Below are 27,062 nucleotides of genomic sequence, written 5' to 3' on the forward strand. Positions count from 1 at the left end.
GATTACAGTAAAGAACGATCTCTCTCCCTTAATAACTGATATATGGTGGTTCCAGGTGTAGTTAAATAAATGACGAATATAGCTCATCATAAATGGTGTTTATCAATTACCCGGGATGTAGCGGTAGCTAGCAACCTAGTTTGGGTAGCAGTTTACATTAAAAGACGATCACTGAAATAACAAACCATTCCATACATTGGACTTAGCTACTTGATTGTTTGAGTTTCGTCTCTTACTATTTAAAAGAAGAAAAAGCCGTAGGCTTTTTCCTGTTTGTATTTATAGTTATAAAACGAACTCAGGTCCAAAGAAACTGAACCCTGTGGCTCATTCATATTATCTTCATTATTTTAGCTAGAATGTAAATAAGCAAGTTTCTTTTTTAAATTTTAAATTGAAATCCGGGTTGCAGCGGTAGCTAGCAACCTAGTAAGAGACGATCACCTCCAATGTGTTGAAATATAAAACCCCCTAACTCCTAAAAAAAGAGTCAGATCAAAACAAAAAGTACACCATTAGAACCGCCTTGTCCGAATTCTCTATAAAGGAAACTTACCGCCCTTTGGCATGAATAACAAAGAAAATATATTGGCTTGAAAATCAAGAAAATTGACTTTTACCACGTTATTCTACACAAACCGGATGTTTTTTTCTTTCCGCTTTTTTTTCCTGCTCAGCTAGCTGGGCACTGGAAAATCATAGAGAGCTGTATAATAGCTCATTTTAAAGGCACTTGCAACATCTAGTGCCTTTTGTAATTAAAAATAAAATACTTTTTAAAGTAGAATCAATTTTGTCAAAAAAATTGCATTTTTGATGTATTATAATAAAGATCGAACTCTTCCCTATACTAACTTGCATAGGCAACTTCACTACAGTGAAGATTACAGTATTTATATTATACATCATTATAAATTATAAAATTACCCAATATAGTAAGAGACGATCACGTCCAATGTTAAGAAATATAAAAACCCCTAACGCCTAAAAAAAAAAGTCAGATCAAAACAAAAAGTACACCATCAGAACCACCTTGTCTGAAACCCCTGTTTAGTAAACTTCTCTGTCATTTGGCTTGAACAGCAAGGGAAATATATTGGCTTGCAAATCAAGAAAATTGACTTTAACCACGTTATTCTCCACAAACGGCATATTTTTTTCTTTCTCTTTTTTTCTTTCTTTTCCACAGATAGCTTGGCACTGGATTATCGTAGAGAGCTGTTCAATAGCTCATTTTAAAGGAAATTAGTTGGGTTACAAATCTTTAGTAACTAAAATAAATTATTTCTAAAGAGAATAAATTTTTCAACCAAAAACTGCATTTTTGATTTCTTTTCATGCTGCAGTCTTTTCAAAGATGTTTGATTTTTGTACATAAATCATAATCGTATATACCAGCGGTAAGATTTGAACCCACGCCTCCGAAGAGACTGGAGGCTAACACCAGTGCCTTGGACCACTCGGCCAGGCTCCCTCTGATAAATATATATGTGAATCCGGGTTGCAGTAGTAGCTAGAAACATAATAAGAGACGATCAGTCCAATACTAAGAAATATAAAAACCCAGAACTCCTAAAAATAGAGTCTAATTCTGCCTAAACGGCATATTTATTCTGCCTAAACGGCATATTTTTTTTCCATTAAAAGACGATCATTAGGATTTTTCCGGGTTGCAGCGGTAGCTAGTAACCTAGTAAGAGACGATCACGTCCAATGTTAAGAAATATAAAAACCCATAGTTCCTAAAAAAAGGAGTCAGATCAAATTCAAAAAGTACACCATTAGAACCGCCTTGTCCGATACCCCAGCATAGTAAACTTTCTGTCCGTTGGCTTGAACAGCAAGGGAAATATATTGGCTTGAAAATCAAGAAAAGTGGCAGCTACTACAACACTCTGCCTAAACAGGATATTTTTTTTTTGTATCCAGAGATAGCTTGGCACTGGAACATCGTAGAGAGTTGTTCAATGGCTCATTTTAAAGGAAATTAATTGGGTTAAAAATTTATAGTAACTAAAATAAATTATTTCTGAAAGAGAATAAATTTTTCCACCAAAAACTGCATTTTTGAGGTCTTTTCACACTGCAGTCTTTCAAACATAATCGTATACAAGCGGTAAGATTTGAACCCACGCCTCCAAAGAGACTGGTGACTAACACCAGTGCCTTGGACCACTCGGCCAGGCTGCCTCTCATAAATAATATATATGTAATACATATGTAATATATGTAATAATAATATATATACCAAATACAAGAATTGGCAGCTTTTGTAATAAAGAACGACCTCTTTCCTGTAGTAAACTTTATAGGTCACTTAACTATAGTATAGGCTAGTAGAGTTATTATATTTAAGGTCAATATATTAAAATTTTCCACTAAAAGACGGTCATTGGAATAAAAACCCAATACATACATTTGATTTAGTTAGCTAATAGATTGTTTGAGGCTAATCTCTTGCCATTTCAAAGATCCGGGTTGCAGCGGTAGCTAGCAACCTAGTAAGAGACGATCACGTCCAATGTTAAGAAATATAAAAACCCATAGTTCCTAACGAAGGAGTCAGATCAAAACAAAAAGTACACCATTAGAACCGCCTTGTCCGAAACCCCTGTATAGGAAACTTTCTGTCCCTTGGCTTTACAGTAAAGAACGACCTCTTGTCTAGGCTAAATTTTATAGGCCACTTAACTATAGAATAGGCTAGTACAGTTATATTTAAAGTCAATATATTAATAATTATAATAAAGATTACATAAAGTATCGATATGGTTCATTATAAATTATTTACTGGGAATCAAACCAGGACCTGCTACAAAAAAAGCGACCTATCCTACCCGCTAGACCATATGGGCTATAAAACAGTATGATTTAAGAACCATAAGCATATTATTGTTTTATCGTACCAATTATAATAAGGCCAAAACAAAATCGTTGACTTGCAACCTTACTTTTGACACATCAGTTATCCGGGTTTCAGCGGTAGCTAGCAACCTAGTAAGAGACGATCACCTCCAATGTAAAGAAATATAAAACCCTTAACTCCTAAAAAAAGAGTCAGATCAAAACAAAAAGTATACCATTAGAACCACCTTGTCCGAAACCCCTATTAAGGAAACTTACCGCCCTTTGGCTTGAATAACAAAGAAAATATATTGGCTTGAAAATCAAGCAAATTGACTTTTACCACGTTATTCTCCACAAACGGGATATTTTTTTCTTTCCGCTTAATTTTTCTTCTCAGCCAGCTGGGCACTGGAAAATCATAGAGAGCTGTATAATAGCTCATTTTAAAGAAAATTGCAACATCTAGTGCCTTTTGTAATTAAAAATAAAATACTTTTTAAAATAGAATCAATTTTGTCAAAAAATTGCATTTTTGATGTATTTTCATGCTGCAGTCTTTTCAAAGATATTTCGATTTTGAAGCAATCAAACAGTTCATGGTAATGAGCTCTATAGTAATAATAGCTACTTGTCTCAATAGTAACCGAAATATAATAAAGAACGAACTCTCACTAATACTAACTCAAATCTTTAATACATTCCGGTTTTTAATGGTAGTTACATTAAAAGACAATCTTTGGAATAATAAACCATTGCATACATTGGACTTAGTTAGCTGCCTGATTCTTTGAGAGTTTGTTTGTTTACAGTAAAGAACGAACTTCCAGACCATATTAACAAAAATAAGATTATATTTAATTTTTAATGTTAAAAAACGAGCTGCTTCCTATAGTAAATGATCAATTTTTTATTTAATCCGGGTTGCTGCGGTAGCTAGCAGCCTAGTAAGAGACGATCACGTCCAATGATAAGAAATATAAAAACCCATAGCTCCTAAGAAAGGAGTCAGATCTAAACAAAAAGTACACCACTAGAACCGCCTTATCCGAAACCCCTGTATAGTAAACTTTCTGTCCCTTGGGTTGAACACCAAGGTAAATATATTGGCTTGAAAATCAAGAAATCCGGGTTGCAGTGGTTTCTAGCAACCTAGTAAGAGACGATCACGTCCAATGTTAAGAAATATAAAAACCCATAGTTCCTAACAGAGGAGTCAGATCAAAACAAAAAGTACACCATTAGAACGGCCTTGTCCGAAACCCCTGTATAGTAAGCTTTCTGTCCCTTGGCTTGAACAGCAAGGGAAATATATTGGCCAGAAAATCAATAAAAGTGGCAGCTACTACAACATTCTGCCTAAACGGGATATGTTTTTCTTTTTTTTCTTTTTTTCTTTTCCACAGATAGTTTGGCACTGGAACATCGTAGAGGGTTGTTCAATAGCTCCTTTTAAAGGAAATTAATTGGGTTAAAAATCTTTGGTAACTAAAATAGATTATTTCTAAAAGAGAATAAATTTTTCCACCAATCCAGATTGCAGCGGTAGCTAGCAACCTAGTAAGAGACGATCACCTCCAATGTAAAGAAATATAAAACCCCCCAACTCCTAAAAAAAGAGTCAGATCAAAACAAAAAGTACACCACTAGAACCGCCTTGTCCAAAACCTCTGTAAATTGAACTTACCGCCCTTTGGCTTGAATAACAAAGAAAATATATTGGCTTGAAAATCAAGCAAATTGACTTTTACCACGTTATTCTCCACAAACGGGATATTTTTTTCTTTCCGCTTAATTTTTCTTCTCAGCCAGCTGGGCACTGGAAAATCATAGAGAGCTGTATAATAGCTCATTTTAAAGAAAATTGCAACATCTAGTGCCTTTTGTAATTAAAAATAAAATACTTTTTAAAATAGAATCAATTTTGTCAAAAAATTGCATTTTTGATGTATTTTCATGCTGCAGTCTTTTCAAAGATATTTGAATTTTTTATAATAAAGAACGACCTCTTGCCTATACTAAATTTTATACGCCACATAATCATAGTATAGTTACATTAAAAGACGATTATTGGAATAACAAACAATTGCATACATTGGAATTAGTTAGCTACTTGATTGTTTGAGGTTCGTTTATTAAAGAACGAACTCTTGCCTTTACTAATAAATAAAGGATCGAAATAGTTCATAATAAAAATTATAATAAAAAAAAAATATTTTTTAGCTCATTATAAAAATAGATTATCCTCGAATTTTAATAAAGATCGAACTCTTCCCTATACTAACTTGCATAGGCAACTTCACTGTAGTTAAGATTACAGTATTTATATTATACATCATTATAAATTATAAAAGGTTCAAATGTTCGAAGATTATAGAGTTAAACATTTTCCCACACCGGGAATCGAACCCGAGCCTGTTAAGTGAAAGTTAACTATCCTAGCCACTAGAAATCGAACCCGAGCCTGTTAAGTGAAAGTTAACTATCCTAGCCACTAGACCATATGGGACCATAAAGAAGTATGATTTAAGAGCCATATGCATATTATTATTTCACCATACCAATTATAATAAGTCCAAAACAAAATCTTCGACTTGCAACCTTACTTTTGACACATTAGTTAAATCTTCATCAGACTTAAAAAATGTTTTGCTAGTTTTACATGAAAGAATGAACCTTAGCCCATAGTAGCAGAAATAAGAATATCTAGGTTGCAGCGGTAGCTAGCAACCTATTACATAATCTGGGTTTAAGTGGAAGCTAGCAACCTAGTAAGAAACACCAAATTAAAAGATGATCATTAGAAGAACAAATAATTGCTTCGAATATTTTACCGATTATCTACTAATAACCATATATGACGTAATAAGTGACATGACGTAATATCTAAAACCTATTGTGTACTAATAACCATATATGACTTAATGAGCGACATGACGTAAAAATTGAAAATTGATAAAAATTGATTTTTCTTTTATTTTCGTTTTTAGTTCAGAATCGCTAAAGTTATAAACTGCAAAAATATTTATGGTGTCTGAACAATAGTTTTAATCTTTTAATTTAGACTAGAAAAATACCTGAAAATTTAAAAATTAGTTTAATTTTTTGTTATACATAAAAGATCGATGTCAGTCAAGAGAATCTAATGTAGTACTAATTAATATAAGTTTTGTTTAGACTTTTATATTAAAAGAAGATCATTCGAATACCAAACCATTGCATATATTTGACTTTGTTAGCTACTTGCTGGTTTGAGGTTCGTCTCTTACTATTGTAAGGAATAAAAAGCCGTAGGCTTTTTCCTGTTTGTAATTATTATAGTGAAGAAATAATCATGATGCATATATAATCCGAGTTCCAGCGGTAGCTAGCAACCTAGTAAGAGACGATCACGTCGAATGTTAAGAATTATAAAAACTCATAGCTCCTAAAAAAAAGTCAGATCAAAACAAAAAGTATTATTGTAATCCGGGTTGCAGCGGTAGCTAGCAACCTAGTAAGAGACGATCACGTCCAATGTTAAGAAATATAAAAACCCATAGTTCCTAACAGAGGAGTCAGATCAAAACAAAAAGTACACCATTAGAACCGCCTTGTCCGAAACCCCTGTATAGAAAACTTTCTGTCCCTTGGCTTCAACAGCAAGGGAAATGTATTGGCTTGAAAATCAAGAAAAGTGGCAGCTACTACAACATTCTGCCTAAACGGGATATTTTTTTTCTTTTTTTTTCTTTTTTTCTTTTCCACAGATAGCTTGGCACTGGAACATCGTAGAGGGTTGTTCAATAGCTCAATTTAAAGGAAATTATTTGGGGTAAAAATATATAGTAACTAAAATAAATTATTTCCAAAACAGAATAAATTTTTCCACCAAAAACTGCATTTTTGATGTCTTTTCACACTGCAGTCTTTCAAACATAATCGTATACCAGCGGTAAGATTTGAACCCACGCCTCCGAAGAGACTGGTGGCTAACACCAATGTCTTGGACCACTCGGCCAGGCTGCCTCTTATAATTTGGGTTGAAGCAGTAGCTAGCAACCTAGTAAGAGACGATCAGTCCCATGCTAAGAAATATAAAAACCCAAAACTAATAAAAATAGAGTAAGATCAAAACAAAAGTATATCATTAGAACTACCTTGTCTGAAACCCTACTAGATAAATAATGAATGTTATAATAAAGAACGACTTTTTCCCTATGCTAAATTTTATACTCCACTTAATTATTGCATTAAAAGACGATTATTGGAATAACGAACAATTGTATACATTGGAATTAGTTAGCTACTTGATTGTTTGAGGTTCGTCTCTTACTATTTCAAAGAAGAAAAAGCTGTAAGCTTTTTCCTGTTTGTGATCAGTTTTTTATCCGGGTTGCAGCGGTAGCTAGCAACAACAACCGATATAGTTCATCATAGATGGTATTTGTCGATTAGGTTTTTTTATATAATCCCGGTTGCAGTGCTTGCTAGTAACCTAGTGAGAGACGATCACGCTCAATATTAATTTACATCCGGGTTGCAGCGGTAGCTAGCAACCTAGTAAGAGACGATCACGTCCAATGATAAGAAATATAAAAACCCATAGTTCCTAAAAAAGGAGTCAGATCGAAACAAAAAGTACACCATTAGAACCGCCTTGTCTGAAACCCCTGTATAGGAAACTTTCTTTCCCTTGGCTTGAACAGCAAGGGAAATATATTGGCTTGAAAATCAAGAAAAGTGGCAGCTATTACAACATTCTGCCTAAACGGAATATTTTTTTCTCTTTTCTTTTGTATCCACAGATAGCTTGGCACTGGAACATCGTAGAGGGTTGTTCAATAGCTCATTTTAAAGGAAAACAGCGGTAGCTAGCAATCCGGGTTGCAGCGGTAGCTAGCAACCTAGTAAGAGACGATCACGTCCAATGTTATGAAATATAAAAACCCATAGTTCCTAACAAAGGAGTCAGATCAAATTTTACAGTAAAGAACGATCTCTCGCCAATAGTAACTGATATATGATGGCTCCAGGGGTAGTTATGGTAAAGAACAAATCCGGGTTGCAGCAGTAGCTAGCAACCTAGTCCGGGTTGCAGGGGTAGCTAGCAACCTAGTAAGAGACGACCACCTCCAAAGTTAAGAAATATAAAACCCCACAACTCCTAAAAAAAGTCAGATCAAAACAAAAAGTAAACCATTAGAACCGCCTTGTCCGAATCCTCTATAAAGGAAACTTACCGCCCTTTGGCTTGAATAGCAAAGAAAATATATTGGCTTGAAAATCAAGAAAATTGACTTTTACCACGTTATTCTCCACAAACGGGATATTTTTTTCTTTCCGCTTTTTTTTCCTGCTCAGCTAGCTGGGCACTGGAAAATCATAGAGATCTGTATAATAGCTCATTTTAAAGGCAATTGCAACATATAGTGCCTTTTGTAATTAAAAATAAAATACTTTTTAAAGTAGAATCAATTTTGTCAAAAAAATTGCATTTTTGATGTATATTCTTACTGCAGTCTTTTCAAAGATATTTGAATTTTGAAGCAATCAAACAGTTCATGGTAATGAACTCTTTAGTAATAATAGCTACTTGTCTCAATAGTAACCGAAACTCCTGGAACCAACATTTTCTTTTTTGGCTTAATCGCTAAAATTATTATGTAAACTGCAAAAATATTTATGATGCCTAATCAGTAATAGTAAGTTCTTAATTTAAACAACAAAAATACATAAAAATTTTATAATTAGTTTTACTTTTTGTCTCCTGGAAGAAAATTTTTTTTCATCTCAGTTCAAAGTTATTATTGTAACCTGGAACTAAACTTTTTTTGGTTTGTAACCCGTAAAGTACGTATCTCTATATTATTGTCTTATAATTGCAATTATTTTAGTTTTCAGTCCAGAATCGCTAAACTTATTAAGTAAACGGCAAAAATATTTATGGTGTCTAACCAATAATACTAATTTTGTAATTCAAACAAGAATTTAAAAATTAGTTTTTTTATGCTAGGTTTTAGATACTCGACACGGGGTATTGTGTACTTAATAATTTTAAACCTTGAAAAAATATTGTCTCACTTGAAAGGAAAAAAAGAAAGAATAACCAAAAACAATATCAAAATAGAGCAATCCAAATTTCTACTAATAAAAAACTTTACTACACAAAAAATAAAGCTAACGTCCTGAAATATCAGAAAAGTTTATTTAAAAGAAATAAAAATGCCACCGAACGCAATAAAGCTCGAGCACACGTAAGGATTGCTACTAAGATGTCTTGTGATCCAGGTTTTAAGAAAATGAAATATGACAGAGCAAAACAGAGGTATGTTACGGATCAGGGGTATCGAGAAGGGAAAATTGAGACAGCCAAACAAAAGAGCAAGGAACGGTGTGATAACGATATAGATTACCAAAACAAACATAAGAAAAAAGTTGCTACCAGAATAATAGGTAGATACTGGGGTGACAATAGCTATAATGAAAAAATTAAATTCTCTGCGAGGTTGTACCAAAGAACGCATAAGGACAAAGGGAAAAATTACATTCAGAAATACAAGAATATGGCAAAATGCAGGCTGATCTTTGTAAATTGAGAAACATTTTACGCATGTTTTATCGGGATCACAAAAGTATTCAAAATTACGGATTAAAATTCTCTTTGAAAGAGCGGATGCTGTTGAAAAGTCGGCTAGAAATTCTTTGGCAAAGCTTCATAGTAATATCCAAAAGAAATGTTGTCAGTTTAATGAAAAGCTTCCAAGGTATGGATTGGCAACTGCGGAATAGTTTATAGATGCAATGGAAAATGTTTGACAACACAGTGAATATACGGAGGCGTACTTCTTAGAAAATTCGTATATTAATTTTGGAAGGAGCAATTGCAGTTTCTGTAGCAGCAATAAAAATATATATAAAAGCATACCTATCAACAGCAAAGGAAAAGCAATGTTTTTCAATTATGGCGAAAACGAGCCTGTTAGGGTTATTAGTAAACGTGCTTGTAAGACTAATGATTTAGAACAAATTCCTGGAACACCGACTCAAGAAAAAAGCATTTCTAACTGTGTTTTAAACAGTTCTTTTAGTTCTACTGAATATTTGGCAAAAAATTCTCTGTGTAGTAGAACAAACTGTCCTGAAAAGTAAGAGACAACTATTGAAAAATGCTCTAAAACTAGATCTGACAAGGAAATTATGATGGCTGAAGTCACCTATAACAATCTGAGTAAACATTCAAAACCAAAAATTGGGCAGCAGGTTACTTGGCAATGTCACCCTGATATCTGCAAGCTCTATCCGACGGATATTGAATTATGTCAAATTCTTTTTGATATCCTTGAAAATAATAGAGCATTAAAATTTTCAACTGACAAAGTGGTTAATCTCTACTTTGGTGGCTTGGATTATTGTGAAATCAATTACAGGGACACAAGAAAGCATGGGCATTCGTTATACTGTAGCCCAAATGAGGGATGTCAGAGCTATTTGCGTTCTCTAAGGGCACTAGCTCCACATTATCCTGTCTTGAACTGTGTCATTAATAGCGTATATAAGGCAGCATCAAAATAAAAGATTATACAACACATTAATCTACTAAAAGTCGAGGGTTCGTACAAGGAACTAAGTCATTACATAGAAGAAGTGTCAAGTAGACTCTGTCGTAATAATAGTCAAGACTTCATTTACGGTGATAGCAATATTAGAGTTTTTGTGGATGAAAATACAATAATAAAATTATTTGGTGAGAGCCTTGATAAGGTAGCTAACAACAGGGATGTATACCTCACAATGCATTGTGACAGTTGTGAGCAGATAAAGACAAAATACCAATTGAAGAGTCTAAGATCCCTTTCAAATAAGAAAGGTTTTGATGTAATGATGGCCACGATTTTAGAACACCTACAACAGGACATACCCAAAGATGACAGAGAACAACTAATTCAATGTACAGGTTGGAAAGAGGATGTCATAGATTCATTCTTTGTCTGGGATTACTGTGCTAGGAAAATGTTGAAAAGTCAGGAGAATGTCCGATCAGTATTAAATAACCTTCATGTAGACTGTACACCGGAATGTATAAAGTGTTTAAATAATTTTGAAATGGCAATGATTCGTTTTGTAATGCCTTGTCTTACGATCGCCAGATTATGGCAAGTAACTGCATTGAAGAGACCTAGAACAGAGCTTGTTGACGCTCTTAAGGGGAGAATAGTATATCTACCTGCTGATGTGCAAGCAAATGCAGATATTCAGCCTGAAAAACTTCTTAACATTGATAGTTTTGTAGTCATTGTCAATGGTCAGCCTACTTACAACAAGAATGTTTGGACTGCACTAATAGATCTGAGAAAAGTCCGTGAAGCACTGTTGTGGTTAAGAGAGAACAAAGTCTCTATAAAACAATACATGCATACACCCTAGAAGATTTAAATAAAATACTTGAAGCACGTCTTTCTGAAAAAGCAGTTGGTGTTGATAATTTACCTGAAATACCGGAAGCTGCAATCCTTCAGAAACTGACAGAAAGCGCAAAATCTACATTGGTTGAACATTTTTCTGTCCAGCCTCTCAATTCAGCGGTTCCAAAAGACTTCATTGAAGATTTTAAGCAGATGAAAGATCTTGGTACTGACCAATTTCAAATCAAGAAACTAAAAGGTGAGAGCGAAGACTTATTTCAGGAAGAACTTGATCTAAAAGTGTTTCCAAATCTTTTCCCGAAAGGCAAATATGGCTTGCGTAACAAGGCAAGACCATTTCGGATTAGGAATGCAGAATATTTTAAATCAAGGCTTCTTAGCAGACATACTAAGTTTCGTCTTGACAAACAGTTTCTTTTTCACAGCTTCCAATTGCAAGAATTCTCTTACATATGTAATAGCGTCGGTCATATGTTGCGGACTGTGAAACCAAATCAAAATGCTCGTAAATTTATAGACAGGCTTCATTCCCGTGATGGAGAGATGGAAGCGACTTTGTTTTCTGTTCAATCAAAAATCAGAGGATCTCAGCAGTATTTTCAATCTCTTTCCTATAAAGTTAAGTCAATGATTGAGCAATTGGGTCCACCGACTTTGTTTCTGACAGTTTCATGTGCTGAGTGGTACTCTCCTGAATTTATTGACTATTTACGGACTGTCCATAAGAACTTACCTGGTGTGGCAAAAATGACCCCAGCAGAGTTGACGTGTCTAGATCCAATTGCAGTTTCCATGCACTTTGACAAAAAATGTACACCTATATTTAATGAGCTAATTTGTTCAAAGACAAATCCTTTGTTTGGTAAAATTAAGGATCATTTCTTGCGTATCGAGTATCAGAAGCGAAGTGCGCCTCATGTACACTGTGTGTTGTGGATTGAAGATGCTCCTATTATTGGGAAATCAACAGCGTCTGAAGTGATTCAGTATATCAATAGTATTATAACTTGTGAAATACCAAATAGATTGACTAGTCAAACTCTTCACAAACTGGTCAAAGACCATCAAGTGCACCGCTGTAATAAATACTGTCAAAGAAAGTATAAGAGAAAAAGAGGAAGGTGGGTTACGTATTGTAAGTTTGGCTTTCCTCGTCCTACAAAGGAACGAACAGAATTATATGACATCCTTGACTACTTGGCTCATGGTACAAACCGTAAAAAGCCAAGAAAAAGAATATATCATCTGCTTCGAAGAGATGACGAGCGTTATTTAAATGACTATTCTCCTGCGTTACTTATTGCTAATCAAGCAAACATTGATGTTCAATATATTGGCTATTTGGGCTCTAAATTACCGTATTACATTACCGATTACATCACAAAAGCAGAGAGTGTCGAGATAGAAGCAATGTGGGAGGAAGTAAATAATGCATGCAAAAGTCTTGGTCAACGAACTATGTCCTACTTGTTGAAGTCCATAAAAACCCGTCAAGTTGGAGCAGTTGAAGCTGCTGATAGGCTTCTTGGTACTAAATTGTATAGTATTTCTAGGCAATTTAGACATATTGACCTTGCGAAAAAGAGCGAGGTGAAGAGGACACTGAGAAGGTATGAGGAGCTTGAAAAGCTTGCTAAAAGCGATCCACAGAGTAATGATTTGTACATTGCCCACTGGGTTATTGATATCTACCCTAAAAGACCGGAACATAAGGAAAATATCAGTCTTTTTCAGTTATTGTCTTGGTATGAACGGGAGCGTAATGGTACTGATGATAATATGATGTTAAGTGACGGGTCCTTCTACCTCAGAAAAAGGCTTTTTAAACCGTATATCATGCAGCACAGAAAGGTAAACCCATTTGAAACTGACGAGAAGAAAAATGCTTACTATGGAGATCTTTTAAAATTGTTTAAACCTTGGAGAAATGAAAATGAACTAGTAGTCAGTGGAAATAGCAACTACGAAACCTACTGTGTTGAAAGTGTAAACTATCCCGACATGGTAGCTTAACATGAAAAATTTGTTGTTAAGAGGAAAAGCGATATAGAATTTGAAGAAAAGGTCCGAGAACGTGCAAAAGAAATTTTGAAGGCAGAATTATAATGAAGATCGAACTCTTCCCTATACTAACTTGCATACGCAACTTCACTTTAGTTAAGATTACAGTATTTATATTTTTACATTAAAAGACGACCACTGAAATAACAAACCATTCCATACATTGGACTTAGGTAACTACTTGATTGTTTGAGTTTCGTCTCTTCCTATTTAAAAGAAGAAAAAGCCGTAGGCTTTTCCCTGTTTGTATTTATAGTTAAAAAACGAACTCAAGTCCAAAGAAACTGAACACTGTGGTTCATTCATATTATCTTCATTATTTTAGCTAGAATGCAAATAAACAAGTTTCTTTTTTAAATTTTAAATTGAAAAGATAGTGCTTTTAATTCAACATATTAAAAGTTCTCCCCGACGGGGAATCGAACCCCCTTCTCCCAGGTAACAAGTGGACATACTTACCATTAGACTATCGAAGACTTAAAAAATAAAAGTTACATATAAGATATGATAATAATTTTTAAATCCGGGTTACATAAAGGCTCGATCATCGAATTTTTATCTGGGTTGCAGCGGTAGCTAGCAACCTAGTAAGAGACGATCACGTCCAATGTTAAGAAATATAAAAACCCATAGTTCCTAACAAAGGAGTCAGATCAAAACAAAAAGTACACCATTAGAACCGCCTTGTCCGAAACCCCTGTATATTTAACTTTCAGCCCCTTGGCTTGACCAGCAAGGGAAATATATTGGCTTGAAAATCAAGAAAAGTGGCAGCTACTACAACATTCAGCCTAAACGGGATATTTTTTTCTTTTTTCATTCTTTTCCACAGACAGCTTGGCACTGGAACATCGTAGAGGGTTGTTCAATAGCTCATTTTAAAGGAAATGAATTGGGTTAAAAATCTTTTGTACAAGTTTCTTTTCAAATTTAAAAGACATTGCTTTAAATTCAATATTTCAAAAGTTCTCCCCAACGGAAAATCGAATTTACAATAAAAAACGACACCTAGCCCATATTAACTGAAACATAAATAGGGATTATGTAATTAAATCCGGGTTGCAGCGGTAGCTAGCAACCTAGTAAGAGACGATCACCTCCAATGTTAAGAAATACAAAACCCCCCGACTCCTAAAAAAAGAGTCAGATCAAAACAAAAAGTATACCATTAGAACCACCTTGTCCGAAACCCCTATTATCCGGGTTGCAGCGGTAGCTAGCAACCTAGTAAGAGACGATCACATCCAATGTTAAGAAATATAAAAACCCATGGTTCCTAAGAAAGGAGTCAGATCAAAACAAAAAGTACACTATTAGAGCCGCCTTGTCCGAAATCACTGTATAGGAAACTTTCTGTCCCTTGGCTTGAACAGCAAAGGAAATATATTGGCTTGAAAATCAAGAAAAGTGGCAGCTATTACAACATTCTGCCTAAACGGGATATTTTTTTCTTTTTTTCTCTTTTCTTTGTATCCAGAGATAGCTTGGCACTGGAACATCGTAGAGGGTTGTTCAATAGCTCATTTTAATGGAAATTAATTGGGTTAAAATCTGTAGTGACTAAAATAAATTATTTCTAAAAGAGAATAAATTTTTCCACCAAAAACTGCATTTTCGATGTTTTTTCACACTGCAGTCTTTCAAACATAATACCAGCGGTAAGATTTGAACCCACGCCTCCGAAGAGACTGGTGGCTAACGCCAGTGTCTTTGACCACTCGGCCAGGCTGCCTCTTATAATTTGGGTTGCAGCAGTAGCTAGCAACCTAGTAAGAGACGATCAGTCCAATGCTAAGAAGTATAAAAACCCAAAACTCCCAAAAATAGAGTCAGATCAAAACAAAAGTACATCATTAGAACTACCTTGTCCGAAACCCTACTATATAAATAATGAATGTCATCATAGCTTTTTATTAGAGCTATGACGTGAATAGAAAAACACGAAAATATATTGTTGTTTCTGAAGACGTCAAGAAATAATATCATTGCGCCATGACATCAATAAAATCGTTACGCCGTGACGTCATAATCCGGATTGCAGAGGTAGCTAGCAACCTAGTAAGAGACGATCACTTCCAATGTTAAGAAATATATCCGGGTTGCAGCGGTAGCTAGCAACCTAGTAAGAGACGATGACGTCCAATGTTAAGAAATATAAAAACCCATAGTTCCTAAAAAAGGAGTCAGATCATCCGGGTTGCAGCGGTAGCTAGCAACATAGTAAGAGACGATTACGTCCAATGTTAAGAAATATAAAATCCCATAGTTCCTAACAAAGGAGTCAGATCAAAACAAAAAGTACACCATTAGAACCGCCTTGTCCGAAACCCCTGTATAGGAAACTTTCTGTCCCTTGATTTAAACAGCAAGGGAAATATATTGGCTTGAAAATCAAGAAAATTGACTTTAACCACGTTATTCTCCCCAAACGGGATATTTTTTTCTCTTTTTTTTTCTTTGTTTCCAGAGATAGCTTGGCATTGGAACATCGTAGAGGGTTGTTCAATAGCTCATTTTAAAGGAAATCAATTGTGTGAAAAACCTATAGTAACTAAAATAAATTATTTCTAAAAGAGAATAAATTTTTACACCAAAAACTGCATTTTTGATGTCTTTTCACACTGCAGTCTTTCAAACCTTAATCGTATACCAGCGGTAAGATTTGAACCCACGCCTCCGAAGAGACTGGTGGCTAACACCGGTGTCTTGGACCACTCGGCTATGACGTGAATAGAAAAACACGAAATTATATTGTTGTTTCTGAAGACGTCATGAAATAATATCATTGCGCTATGACGTCAATAAAATCATTACGCCTTGACGTCATAATTACTACTTAAGAACGACACAGATGTAAATTCTCTCATTCTTGATTAGAATAATGGTTAGATCGAAGCAAGCTATACGCAATTTGAAAAAACAGTACTACACAAACAACAGAGATAGTATCTTGAAAAGAGAAAAGCAAAGGTATTCAACCGACCAGGCGTATCGAGAAGTAATCAAACAAAACAGCAAGATGTGTTATCACAATGATGAAGATTATAGACATGCAAAAATTGAGACAGACAAACAAAAGTTCAAGGAGAGTTATCACAATGATGAAGATTACCGCATCAAATGTAAGAAAAACCAAAAGCAAAGGTATTCAACCGTCCAGGTGTATCGAGAAGTAATCCGGGGTGCAGCGGTAGCTAGCAACCTAGTAAGAGACGATCACGTCCAATGTTAAGAAATATAAAAACCCATAGTTCCTAAAAAAGGAGTCAGATCAAAACAAAAAGTAAACCATTGGAACCGCCTTGTCCGAAACCCCTGTATAGGAAACTTTCTGTCCCTTGGCTTGAACAGCAAGGGAAATATATTGGCTTGAAAATCAAGAAAATTGACTTTAACCACGTTATTCTCCCCAAACGGGATATTTTTTTCTCTTTTCTTTTTTTTGTATCCAGAGATAGCTTGGCACTGGAACATCTTAGAGGGTTGTTCAATAGCTCATTTTAAAGGAAATTAATTGGGTTAAAAACCTTTTGTAACTAAAATAAATTATTTCTAAAAGAGAATAAATTTTTCCACCAAAAACTGCATTTTTGATGTCTTTTGTATAATAAAGAACGACCTCTTGCATATACTAAATTTTATACGCCACTTAATTATAGTATAGGTTAGTAATTCAACAGATAGCATGGCACCGGAACATCGTAGAGAGTTGTTCAACGGCTCATTTTAAAGAAAATTATTGGGGTTAAAAACCTTTTAGTAATTAAAACAAATTATTTTTATTACATTAAGGAATTTTAATTATGTTCCTTAAGAAATCATCATAAGTAAAAATTTCCCATACTGAAATTGAACTAAAGCCTCCTGGGTGAGACCTATCTGGGTTGCAGCGGTAGCTAGCAACCTAGTAAGAGACGATCACGTCCAATGTCTGAAATATAAAAACCCATAGCTCCTAAAAAAGGAGTCAGATCAAAACAAAAAGTACACCATTAGAACCGCCTTGTTCGAAACCCCTTTATAGGAAACTTTCTGTCCCTTGGATTGAACAGCAAGGGAAATATATTGGCTTGAAAATCAAGAAAATTGACTTTAACCACGTTATTCTCCCCAAACGGGATATTTTTTTCTCTTTTCTTTGTATCTAGATATAGCTTGGCACTTGAACATCGTAGAGGGTTGTTCAATAGCTCATCCTAAAGGAAATTAATTGGGTTAAAAATCTATAGTAACTAAAATAAATTATTTCTAAAAGAGAATAAATTTTTCCAATAAAAACTGTGTTTTTGATGCAGTGACGTCATAATTACTATATAAGAAACGTCAAAACTGTATATAGTAAAGACAGAACTTTAGTCCATAGTAACTAAAACAAGATTATAATTAGCTTTGGTATAAAATACTGTCAGCGGCAGGATTCGATCCCATGCCTCCGAATTGAAGAGTGGCTAACACCAGCACCTTAAACTGCTCGACCACGCTGCCTCACATAACTATGCCGTTATAATGCCATTATAAACGCCATAATACTCTAAATTAAAACTCTAAACTAAAACTTAAACTCATCGATGTGTTTTGCTATCAGGCCACCTTTCTATGAAGCTGTTATTACAGTAAAGAACGATCTCTCGTCCATATTATGATGAAGAACGACCTCTTGCCTATACTAAATTTTATAGGCCACTTAACTATAGTATAGGCTATTACAGTTATTATATTTAAGGTCAATATATTAAAATTTTCCACTAAAAGACGGTCATTGGAATAAAAACCCAATACATACATTTGATTTAGTTAGCTACTTGATTGTATGAGGCTAGTCTCTTACTATTTCAAAGAAAAAAAACCGTAGGCTTTTTCCTGTTTGTAATCAATTACAAAGAGTTCTACCTTTAATTACAGTAAAGAACGATCTCTCGCCCATATCAGGGTTGCAGCAGTAGCTAGCAACCTAGTAAGAGACGATCACCTCCAATTTTAAGAAATGTAATATAATATAGAACGACCTCTTGCCTATACTAGATCTTATAGGCCACTTAACTATAGTATAGGTTAATAAATTTACAGTAATCCGGGTTGCAGCAGTAGCTAGCAACCTAGTAAGAGACGATCACCTCCAATGTTAAGAAATATAAAACCTCCCAACTCCTAAAAAAAAAGTCAGATCAAAACAAAAAGTACACCATTAGAACCGCCTTGTCCAAAACCCCTATAAAGAAAACTCACCACCCTTTGGCTTGAATAACAAAGAAAATATATTGGCTTGAAAATCAAGAAAATTGACTTTAACCACGTTATTCTCCACAAATGGGATATTTTTTTCTTTCTACTTGATTTTCCTCGTCAGCTAGCTGGGCACTGGAAAATCATAGAGAGCTGTATAATAGCTCATTTTAAAGGAAATTGCAACATCTAGTCACTTTTGTAATTAAAAATAAAATACTTTTTAAAGTAGATTCAATTTTGTCAAAAAAATTGCATTTTTGATGTATTTTCATACAGCAGTCTTTTCAAAGATATTTGAATTTTGAAGCAATCAAACAGTTCATGGTAATGAAATATATAGTAATAATAGCTACTTGTCTCAATAGTAACCGACAATCCTGGAACCGAAATCCGGGTTGCAGTGGTAGCTAGCAACCTAGTAAGAGACGATCACGTCCAATGTTAAGAAATATAAAACCCCCTAACACCTAAAAAAAGAGTCAGATCAAAACAAAAATTACACCATTAGAACCGCCTTTTCCGATACCCCTATAAAGGAATTATAATAAAGAACGACCTCTTGCCAATACTAAATTTTATAGGCCACTTAATAACCAAGTAAGAGACGATCTCGTCCAATACTAAGAAATACAATAGCCCATAACTCCAAAAATAGAGTCAGATCGAACCATAAATAAATGATTAGAATCGCCTTATCCGAAACCCCTATGTAGGGAACTTACATTGCCTTGGCTTAAAAATCGAGGAAAAGCCATTGAGTTTAAAACAAGATAAGCAGCTTGAACTACGATATTCTGCATCGACGCCATCTTTTTTTCTTTTGTTCCGATATTTATCCGCAGCTGGCACTGGAACATGATAGTGAGGTGTTTAGTGGCTCATTTGAAAAAAAATTGCCACATCAAGTGTTTTAGTAATAATCAAAAATATTTAATATAAAATATTTTTACAAAACAACTGCCTTTTAAACAGTTCGTGGTAACGAACTGTATAGAAAGAGCGACTCGTCTCATTCACCGAAACTTAAAAAAAACGGAATTTTAATATTAATAGATAATCAAAAGAATTGGATTTTCATGCTGATTTTAAATATATAAGTTTCATCAAGTTTACTCATATCCGTCAAAAGTTACGATACTGCAAAATTTACCTTATCTTCAAAAAAAGGGAAAACACCCCCTAAAAGTCATAGAATCTTGATGAAATCAAACCATCAGATTCAGCATACCAGCGAACCTTACTGTAGAGGTTTCAATTTCATATCTGCAAAAATATAAAATTTTGTATTTTTTTTTCCAGAAGAAAGATCATGGATAAGTGTTTATTTGTTTGCCTTTTTTACCAGGGGGATCGTATCAACCCAGTGGTACTAGAATGTCGCGAGAGGGCTCATTCAAACGAAAATTAAAACTTCTAGTGCCTTTTTTAATAAAAACCCTAAAAATTTAAAAATAGAATGACTTTTAACAAAAAAACTGCATTTTTGACATCTTTTCATACCGCGGTCTTTTCAAAGATATTTGATTTTTGACACAATCAAAAAGTTTGTGGTAACAAACTGTATAGTAAGAGTGACTCGTCTCAATAGTAACCGATTTAAAAACGACATTTTTATACCAATAGATATATCAAAAGAATGGATATTTATGCAGATCATTTTAAAGATTTATCAATGATGTCATAATCGTAGGTAGTAAGTAGCATGAATTTTTTCAAAAAAACTGTATTTTTGACATCTTTTCATACCGCGGTCTTTTCAAAGATATTTGATTTTTGAAACAATCAAAAAGTTCGTGGTAACAAACTGTATAGTAAGAGTGACTCGTCTCAATAGTAACCGATTTAAAAACGGAATTTTTATACCAATAGATATATCAAAAGAATGGATATTTATGCAGATCATTTTAAAGATTTATCAATGATGTCATGATCGTAGGTAGTAAGTAGCCAGGTCTTCTCTTACTATTCCGATTTTCTTGTTTGTAATTACATTAAGGAACGAACTGTAACCCATAGTAACTGAAGTATTAAATCAAACAGTTCGTGGTCATAAGAAAGAGCTGTGTAATGGTTCATTTTCAAGGAAATTGCTGTGTATAGAAACCTTCTGTAATTAACGAAAATTATTATTCTTATAAAAAAAATTACGATACTTTCCAACAGATATTAGAGTAAGGAACAAATTCTTGCCCTCAGTAACCTATGTCTTGTCAAATTAGCTAACAAATATCTTCAGATTTTGTTTTAAAAATAATTCTCACACCGGGTTTCGAACCCAAGCCGGTCGGTTCAAGGCAAACTACCCTAAGCTACTAGACCATATGGGATACGTCTTAAAAGCTAATTAATAGTTTTATGATCTTTTATCCGAATTTTACATAAAGGACCGATATAGTTCATCATAAATGAAATTAATCACAATATTAAAGAACGAACTGTTGCCTATAGAAAATGATAAATTTGTTTTATAATAAAGAACGAATATTTTACCGATTATCTACTAATAACCATATATGACGTAATAAGTGACATGACGTAATATCTAAAAGCTATTGTGTACTAATAACCATAAATGACTTAATGAGCGACGTGACGTAAAAATTGAAAAAATTAGTTTTTATTTTATTTTCGTTTTTAGTTAAGAATCGCTAAAGTTATAAACTACAAAAATATTTATGGTGTCTTAACAATAGTTTTAATCTTCTAATTTAGACTAGAAAAATACCTGAAAATTTAAAAATTAGTTTAATTTTTTGTTAGGTTCTTGATACTTGATACGGGACATAAAAATTCAACTAATGGTTACATAATGGTTTCAATCAAGCAAGCTACACGCAAGTTAAAAAAAGAGTACTACCAAAAAAACAGAGATAGCATCTTGAAAAGAGAAAAGCAAAGGTATTCAACCGACCAGGCGTATCGAGATGCAAAAATTGATAGTGACAAACAGCGTTATTACAATGATGTAGTTTATAGACATGCGAAAATTGAGACAGCCAAACAAAAGAACAAGGAACGGTATGATAACGATATAGATTACCGAAACAAACATAAGAAAAAAGTTGCTACCAGAATAATGGGTAGCTACTGGGGTGACAAAAGCTATAATGAAAAAATTAAATTCTCTGCGAGGTTGTACCGAAGAACGCAAAAGGACAATGGGAAAAATTACATTCAGAAATACAAGAAGATGGCAAAATGCAGGCTGATCCTTGTAAATTGAGAAACATTTTACGCATGTTTTATCGGGATCACGAAAAGTATTCAAAATTACAGATTAAAATTCTCTTTGAAAGAGCGGATGCTGTTGAAAAGTCGGCTAGAAATGCTTTGGGAAAGCTTCATAGTAATATCCAAAAGAAATGTTGTCAGTTTAACGAAAAGCTTCCAAGGTATGGATTTGCAACTGTGGAACAGTTTATAGATGCAATGGAAAATGTTCGACAACACAGTGAATATACGGAGGCGTACTCCTTAGAAAATTCGTATATTAATTTTGGAAGGAGCAATTGCAGTTTATGTAGCAGCAATAAAAATATATACACAAGCATACCTATCAACAGCGAAGGAAAAGCAATGTTTTTCAATTATGGCGAAAACGAGCCTGTTAGGGTTATTAGTAAATGTGTTTGTAAGACTAATGATTTAGAACAAATTCCTGGAACACCGACTCAAGAAAAAAACATTTTTAACTGTGTTTTAAACAGTTCGTTTAGTTCTACTGAATATTTGGCAAAAAATTATCTGTGTATTAGAACAAACTTTCCTGAAAAGTACGAGACAACTATTGAAAAATGCTCTAAAACTAGATCTGACAAGGAAATTATGATGGCTGAAGTCACCTATAACAATCTGAGTAAACATTCAAAACCAAAAATTGGGCAGCAGGTTACTTGTGTCACCCTGATATCTGCAAGCTCTATCCGACAGATATTGAATTATGTCAAATTCTTTTTGATATCCTTGAAAATAATATAGCATTAAAATTTTCAACTGACAAAGTGGTTAATTTCTACCTTGGCGGCTTGGATTATTGTGAAATCAATTATAGGGAACAAGAAAGCACGGGCATTCGTTATACTGTAGCCCAAATGAGGGATGTCAGAGCTATTTGCGTTCTCTAAGGGCACTAGCTCCTTATTTTCCTGTCTTGAACTGTTTCATTAATAGCGTATATAAGGCAGTATCAAAATGTAAGATTATACAACATACTAATCTACTAAAAGTCAAGGGCTCGTACAAGGAACTAAGTCATTATATAGAAGAAGTGTCGAGTAGACTCTGTTGTAATAATAGTCAAGACTTCTTTTACGGTGATAGCAATATTAGAGTTTCTTTGGATGAAAATACAATAATAAAATTATTTGGTGAGAGCCTTGATAAGGTAGCTAACATCAGGGATGTATACCCCACAATGCATTGTGACAGTTGTGAGCAGATAAAGACAAAATACCAATTGAATAGTCTAAGATCCCTTTAGAATAAGAAAGGTTTTGATGTAATGATGGCCACGATTTTAGAACACCTACAACAGGACATACCCAAAGATGGCAGAGAACAACTAATTCAATGTACAGGTTGGAAAGAGGATGTCATAGATTCATTCTCTGTCTTTGATTACTGTGCTGGGAAAATGTTGAAAAGTCAGGAGAATGTCTGATCAGTAATAAATAAACTTCATATAGACTGTACACCGGAATGTATAAAGTGTTTAAATAATTTTGAAATGGCAATGATTCGATTTGTAATGCCTTGTCTTACGATCGTCAGATTAGGGCAGGTAACTGCATTTAAGAGACCTAGAACAGATTACATAAAGGACCAATATAGTTCATCATAAATATAATAAAGAACGACTTTTTGCCTATATTAATTTATATTAAAGATTTTAAATATAGATAGAAGGCAACTAAACTGCGTTTCTTTTAAACTTTAAATTTAAGAGAGATTACTTTAAATTTAATATATTAATATATTCTTTCCGATGAGGCTTCATAAATTGAATCTCCATCAGAAAGAATATATTAATATTTAAAATTGCTTAAGAATAGTGTAATATAAAAGAATATATTAATTCAAATATTGAATCTCTATTGGAAAGAATATACTAATATATCGAATTTATTTCTATATGAAAAGACAAAGATGTAAATGGTCTCATTCATGATTAAATAATGGTTGGATCAAAGCAAGCTACACGCAAGTTAAAAAAATAGTATTACACAAAAAAACATAGCTAGCATCTTGAAAAGAGGAAAGCAAAGGTATTCAACCGACCAGGCGTATCGAGAAGTAATCAAACAAAACAGCAAGATGTGTTATCACAATGATGAAGATTATAGACATGCAAAATTTGAGACGGCCAAACAAAAGATCAAGGAGCGTTATCACAATGATAAAGATTACCGAATCAAATATAAGAAAAAAGAAAAGCAAAGGTATTCAACCGACCAGGTGTATCGAGAAGTAAAAATTGAGACAGCTAAACAAAACATCAAGGAGCGTTACTGGGGTGACAAAAGCTATAATGAAATACAGTAAAGAACGACCTCTTGCCTATACTAAATTTTTATAGGCCACTTACGAATAGCATAGTCTAGTACAGTTATATTTAAGGTCAATATATTAAAATTTTCCATTAAAAGACGATCATTGGAATAAAAACCAATTACATATGTTGGATTTAGTTCGCTACTTGATTATTTGAGGCTAGTCTCTTACTATTTCAAAGAAAAAAAGGCCGTTAGCTTTTTCCTGCTTGTAATAATCCGGGTTGCAGTGGTAGCTAGCAACCTAGTAAGAGACGATCACGCCCTATAGTAAATACTAAAGTAACCTATAACTCCTGAAAAAAGATTCAGATCAAAACATAAAGTGTACTATTAGAACTGCCTTGTCCAAAACTTCTATATAGCAAACTTATTTTGGCTTGATTTGGGTTGCAGCGGTAGTACGGGTTGCAGCAGTAGCTAGCAACCTAGTAAGAGAGAATCACGTCCAATGTTAATCTGGGTTGCAGTGGTAGCTAGCAACCTAGTAAGAGACGATCACGTATCTTACTAAAATATATTGGCTTGAAAATCAAGAAAATTGGCAGCTACTAAAACATTCTGCCTAAACGGGATATTTTTTTTTCTTTTTTCTTTCTTTTCCACAGATAGCTTGGCACTGGAAAATCGTAGAGAGTTGTTCAATGATTCATTTTAAAGGAAATTAATTGGGTTAAAAATCTTTTGTAACTGAAATAAATTATTTCTAAGAGAGAATACTTTTTTCAATTAAAAACTGCATTTTTGATTTCTTTTCATGCTACAGTCTCTTCAAAGATATTTGATTTTTGTACATAAATCTTAATCGTATATAGCTATATACCAGCGGTAATCCGGGTTTCCGTGGTAGCTAGAAACCTAGTAAGAGACGATCACGCCCAATGTTTAGAAATAAAAAAAAAACCATAGCTCCCAAAAAAGGAGTCAAATCAAAACAAAAAATACACCATTAGAACCGCTTTGTCCGAAACCCCAATATAGGAAACTTTCTATCATTTGGCTTGAACAGCGAGGGAAATATATTGGCTTGAAAATCAAGAAAATTGACTTTAACCACGTTATTCTCCAAAAACGGGGTTATTTTTTTTCTTTCTTTTGTTTCCAGAGATAGCTTGGCACTGGAACATCGTAGAGAGTAGTTCAATAGTTCATTTTAAAGAAAATCTCTAGATCTAGCGCCTTTTTCACTTACTTTGCACATTTTTTTTAATTAATTATTTTTTTCGAAAAAATTAATTTTTTATATATAATTTTGATCAATGACGTCATAGTCGCTGGATGTAGTTATTATCCGGGTTGTAGTGGTAGCTAGCAACCTAGTAAGAGACGATCACGTCTAATGTTAAGAAATATAAAAACCCATAATTCCTAAAAAAGTCAGATCAAAACAAAAAGTATACCATTAGAACCGCCTTGTCCGAAACCCCTGTATAGGAAACGTTCTGTCCCTTGGCTTGAACAGCAAGGGAAATATATTGGCTTTAAAATCAAGAAAAGTGGCAGCTACTACAACATTCTGCCTAAACGAGATATTTTTTTTTCTTTTTTCTTTATTTCTTTTGTATCCAGAGATAGCTTGGCACTGGAACATCATAGAGAGTTGTTCAATGGCTCATTTTAAAGCAAATTAATGGGGTTAAAAATTTTTGTAGTTATAAAACAAATTATTTTTAAATAGAATCTTTTTTCTTACGAAATTACATTAAAAGAAGATCATTACAATAACAAACCATTGCATAAATATATTGGCTTTAAAATCAAGAAAAGTGCCAGCTAATACAACATTCTGCCCAAACGAGATTTTTTTTTCTTCCTTGTTTTCCACAGATAGCTTGGCACTGGAACATAGTAGTGAGTTGTTCAATTGCTCATTTTAAAGGAAATTAATTGGGTTAAAAATCTTTTGTAACAAAAATAAATTATTTCTAACAGAGAATAAATTTTTCAATTAAAAACTGCATTTTTGATGTCTTTTCATGCTGCAATCTTTTCAAATCCTGGTTGCAGCGGTAGCTAGCAACCTAGTAAGAGACGATTACGTCCAATGTTAAGAAATAAAAAAAACCATAGCTCCTAAAAAAGCAGTCAGATCAAAACAAAAAGTACATCATTAGAACCCCTTGTCCGAAACCTCTGTATAGGAAACTTTCTGTCAATTGGCTTGAAAAGCAAGGGAAATATATTGGCTTGAAAATCAAGAAAAGTGGCAGCTACTACAACATTCTGCCTAAACGGTATATTTTTTTCTTTCTTTCTTTTATTTCCAGAGATAGCTTGGCACTGGAACATCGTAGAAAGTTGTTCAATGGCTAATTTTAAAGGAAATTAATTGGGTTAAAAACTTTTTGTAACTAAAACAAATTATTTTAAAACAGGATAAATTTTTCCACTAAAAACTGTATTTTTGATGTCTTTCCATGCTGCTGTCTTTTCGACTGATTTTTGAAGCAATCAAACAGTTCGTGGTAAGGTTGTATTTTAAACTTTATATTCCATAGATAGCTTAGCACTGGAACATCGTAGAGCTGTTCAATGGATGATTTTAAAGTAAATTAATAACATTCAAGGACGTATCCAAAGGGTTTAGTGGGTTTGGAACCCCCTCTCCCAAAATGTTTTTCAGATTCATAATAACGAATAAAAAATGAAAAAAACAAAATTGAATATAAAAAATATACAAAAATGAATATGAACGACTTTTTTATGCGTTTTTGAAGTTTTTATTATAATAAATACAGTAAAGAACGATCTCTCGCCCATAGTAACTGATATACGACTTTACAATCGGAGACTTGAATCCGGGTTGCAGCGGTAGCTAGCAACCTAGTGAGAGACGATCACGTCCAATGTTAATAAATATAAAAGCCCTTAGTTCCTAAAAAATATGACAAAGAACGACCTCATGCCTATACTAAATTTTATACGCCACTTAATTATAGTATAGGTTAGTAATTCCACAGATAGCTTGGTATAATAA

The sequence above is a fragment of the Artemia sp. Qi Xiang Cuo genome, chromosome 12 (assembly GCF_049724085.1).
Source record: "Artemia sp. Qi Xiang Cuo chromosome 12, ASM4972408v1, whole genome shotgun sequence".
Taxonomy (NCBI): domain Eukaryota; kingdom Metazoa; phylum Arthropoda; class Branchiopoda; order Anostraca; family Artemiidae; genus Artemia; species Artemia sp. Qi Xiang Cuo.